Raw genomic sequence first — 4732 nt, 5'->3', positions numbered from 1 at the left:
TAAAAAATAAAAATGACTCAGAAGAAATTATAAATGCAAAAACAGTCTTCACAGAAGCAAACTCTCAGAAATATTTCTTGACTTTGAAAAGGATAAATTGGCTGCAGTTAGTGTAAACTTAGAAGTATTACAATTCACAAAAATATAAAAATGTGTTCACATATTTTGTTATATAACCCAGAGCAGAAAGCAAATATTCTTCAGATGATTTTTTAAATCAGTTTCTGAGGTGCTGGGAAGGTGGTTCAGTGGTAGAGTGCTTGCCTTGCATGCATGTGGTCCTGGATTTCATTCCTCAGCACGACATAAGCATAAAAAGATGAAAGTGGTGCTGTGGCTCAAGTGGTAGCGCTAGCCTTGAGCTGAAGAGCTGAGGGACAGTACCCAAGACCCAGAGTTCAAGCCCCACAACCAACAAAAACAAAGCAAAAACACAAAACAAAACACAGTTTCTCAATTTTGTGTCCTCAACTCTGTAATACCACTACCTCAGCCTAGGGTTAAGATTTTAGGTGTGGACATTTATCAACACTCCTGATTCAGACTCTACTTGATAAAATTTGTAATCAATATTTTGTTTTTAGTTTTGCTCTTTGTAAATTCGCATGCACCTATGAAAAATGGTGTGGCCATCCCAATAACATTTTCAAAGTACCTCTTAATCACGACTCACAAAAAGTTGTATTATATTACAACAAGGAAAAATTCTATAAATAAAGAAAACAATAATTAAATATTAATGATGACTAAAATAAAAAACAAAACAATTACCAGGGTTTTCAGTATTTGAAGTGTACACAGTAGATTTTACTATTTTCTCATATTCCTGTACATTTAAAATTGGATAAAGATATCAGTAGCCTTTAAATTTACCCACTAAGATTACTATTTATAGTTCATCTCATCATTTGTATGTGGCTTATATCAATATTTGTTCATCACTAACATATAATGTAAGGGAGCCCTAAAGATTTAACAGAAACTCTGTACTTAAAATCTTAACTCTTCACTCTGCTTCTTTACACAGTCGTTGCACCTTCTCATTAGTAAAGTTTCTATAAACTCTGAAATGTACATACTTACCAGTACATGCTACCAGAAATATTATATACTTTATCGAAAAATTTTAAGACCTGCCACCAGGCTTAATTTTGTCATATATAAGCAAATCCCAAAATTAAACATACTTAAAATATTAAAACTTTTAACAAACTTTAACATTTGCTGCAATGAACATTATGACAGGTGCCTTGTGTAGAATAATTGAATTCCTCCTCCTACACATCTCATGAACAACAAATATCTGGAATTATTTTGTTTTTGGCATGTCAACCTTGACTTTATTCTTAAATGTGTGCTTACATAAGAAATACATGGTTCTAAAATTTCACAATTCTTTTGAACTTACTTTTTGTTTAATTGTCTAGTTTAAGAAAATTAATTACTCTTTATATATAAAAATTGTTCTGTGCTCAATTTGGCTGCACATACACTAAAATTGGAACATACAGAGAAGTTCAGCATGGTCCCTGCCCAAGGATGACACGCAAATTAGTGAATCGTTCCATATTTTTACAACAACAGATGCTGGAAAGGATCCTACTGCATTCTTGGTGGGAGTGTAAACTTGTTCATCCACTTTGGAAAGCAGTTTGGAGGTTCCTCAAAAGAGGAGCTCCCCTATTACACTGCAATCCCTCTTTTGGGCATTCACCCAAATGATCATAAACAAGTCCACACTAAAACTACCACCACAACAATGTTTAATGTAGCATTATTTGCCATAGGTAAGATATGGAACCAACCCCGATGCCCCTCAGTAGAAGAATGGATCAAGAAAACGTTGTGAGTGTGTGTGTGTGTGTGTGTGTGTGTGTGTGTGTGTGTGTGTGTGTGTGTGTGTGTGTGTGTGAATGTACACTTACACAACCACTTTGGAAAGCAGTCTGGTGAGTCCTCAGAAAGCTAAATATTGACCTTCCTTATGGCCCACTCATACCACTTCTAGGCATCTATCCTGAACAACAGGTAGCAATATTCAAAGAAACATGCACCTCCATGTTTATTGCAGCACTGTTCACAATAGCCAGGATATGAAAACAACTCATATGTCCCACCAGAGATGAATGGATCCAAAAACTGTGGAACACAATGGAATATATTCCTGCCATTAGAAAGGACAAAATAATGGCATTCGCAGGGAAATCAATCAAGATACAGGAAATCATGTTGAGCAAGGTAAGCCAAAAGCAAAGAGACAAACAGCACATTTTCTCGGTGATAAATGGATGTTAAATGCAAAATGTAAGGTGATACGACAAAATTAACAACACTTAAGAAACCAAGGACTTCCACTCATCTGGTTGAATCACTACTAAATAACCCCATTCTGCTGATCATATGTGTATACTGAAGGAAAACCAGGAGGACGACAAAGAACTAGAGGGAATCAGGGAAAAACATGCAACAGTGGGATCCATCAGCTGCACTGGACATTGACCAAAATGAACTAAACAAATCAATGTCATTGAAGAGAAGGAGGGAACAAATGGGAAAGAGGGAATAGCTGACGCTATGGGAAAAAAAGAAATATACATATTTCAAAACAAAAAAGTATACATATGGAAGAAATAACTCTATTGCAAAGCTCATAGAACTCATAAATGTTGTAGACTATGATAGACAATTTGCTCCATCAAAGTTAGAATATGTTTGTGACTTTAACTAAGCATCACTATCCCACAATATTGTTAAATTTGGGAAATTATGTAACCACTTAATCACAATAAAAATATTTGAAAAAATGATGAAGGTGCAAAACTAAGTTGCTCTAAAAAACAAAAAAGGAAAATGCTCTGTGTGTATGTGTGTACACACACACATATACTATATATATATATATATATATATATATATATATATATATATATATATATTCTATGCCTCCATCAGAAAGAATGTCATCGCCCAATTTGTTAGGAAATGGAAAGACTTGGAAAAAATTATATTAACTGATGCAAGCCAAGTCCAAAAAAACATAGGTCCCATGGTATCCCTTATTTGCAATAACTAGTATATGTCTGGGATAAGCAGAAAAGTTGTAAAGCTATGTGTATATGAATAGATAAGTTGATGTTAAGCTAAATGATCCCCAAGATCGGGACACAAGACGTTTTTTCTTTCTTGCTGTTGTTTCTCACATATTTATAATGTATGACGTGATTTTTTTTTTGTTTTTATACGTTTCTCCCCAACAGTATAAACCCCGTTTTCACTTTATTTGACGTTGGTGCACTTGCATCTTTTATATACACTTCTCTGATTTAGGGAGGGAAAAGGAGAAAACAGCATGCTTAAATAGGAATACAGTTTGACCCATTGTATAACAATAGATGCACAAGATATTATTTTGAAAAACGAACTTTACAATTTAGGCTGGGGACATTGGGTGGAGCTTGTGGGCGTGAGGAGTGTACTTGTGGAGGTGGAAGGGAAGGAATTGTGGAGGAAAAACAAAGGAGGAGTTAGCAATGCTTGATAGGAAATGTACTTATTACTTTGCTCATGTAACTGTAAACGCTCTGTACATTATTTTTACAACAAAAATGTATAAAAACGTTTTGAGATGGAAGAGATTATTTTGCCTCTTTTACCCATATAATATCATTAACAAATAAATCAATGCAAAACACTGATATGAAGATATTTTGGAAAAGTGAGTGTGTGTGCATTCCTGCGTGTTGGCATGCTCAGAGACTGAAATCAGGGCTTCAAGGTCTCGCTACGTCTTTCTCTCTCGATTGGTGAGCTACTATATGAACTACATCTCCGTTCCTGGCCCTTTGCTAGTTCATTAAAATTTCTGAAAAATAATCTCATGAATTTAGTTTGCCCTGATTGGCTTCCAAATGTTATCCCCAGATCTCAGGCTCCTGAGTAGGTATCCCGAGTAGTTAGGATTACAGGTGTGACAAACCACAAAGCTGTCAGAATAATTTTATACGTAGAAGAAAGTTTACTTCACAGAGGCCTGTTTTATCATCTCCTAGTTTTAAAGCGTTTTGGATTGGTGATATGTGATTTTTTTCATTCTTTAATTCTGAAAATACAATAAGTGATGATATTTAAAATATTTAGTACTTTTTAAAAACGATACTGGAACTATGGGACAGAAGAAATTTGCCTCTCTTTGGACCATAATTTATAAGCTCAGCTCTGTGTATGATAACCCAGTATCACCAACGCAGTCTGTGTTGAAGGCAAAATGTAACAGAAAACAATCACCATGGGCAATAATTGCTACGGTATTATTTCTTGGACAATATGAATATTGAATTGAGAGTATCAGAAAATAGAGAGAATTTATCTAGTTTTTGTGTATTGCTGAAAGACTTTTGGAAATTTTGACTCAATTTCTTCCTCACTGTGTGTCTTGGGTCATGCACTTAGTGCCTTTAATTACAATTTTTCCCAACACTAAAATGGTAATAACATTAGCATTATAGCAAATGTTATCTTAAGTATTAAGAGTCCTTAGAATGATGAACTCTTTTCTCATTCTTGTAGAGGCATTATAAGCTGAGAGGAACTGTATGTTTTTGTTTGTTTACTTCCATTTATTCTTCAGTTTGAAATCTGAACTACTTAAGAATGAAAGAAACCAAACTTAGACACGCAGGCTTTGGAAAGAGAAATCAATGTAAAATAAATAAAATACATATAGCTATGTAAA

At 34.4% G+C, this 4732-nt stretch overlaps 1 non-coding gene across 1 annotated transcript; it reads left to right on the top strand.

Moving 5' to 3' along the window:
• Positions 1 to 1468: 1468 nt before the first annotated feature.
• Positions 1469 to 1574, top strand: LOC138839159 (U6 spliceosomal RNA). Its single transcript, XR_011375889.1, has one exon. It is a non-coding gene; the product is annotated as a U6 spliceosomal RNA (small nuclear RNA).
• The last annotated feature ends 3158 nt before the right edge of the window (positions 1575 to 4732 follow it).

The sequence above is a fragment of the Dipodomys merriami genome, unplaced genomic scaffold, assembly GCF_024711535.1.
Source record: "Dipodomys merriami isolate MVZ:Mamm:240054 unplaced genomic scaffold, mDipMer1.0.p SCAF_295, whole genome shotgun sequence".
Classification (NCBI taxonomy): domain Eukaryota; kingdom Metazoa; phylum Chordata; class Mammalia; order Rodentia; family Heteromyidae; genus Dipodomys; species Dipodomys merriami.
This window is presented reverse-complemented; position numbering and strand designations above follow the sequence as displayed.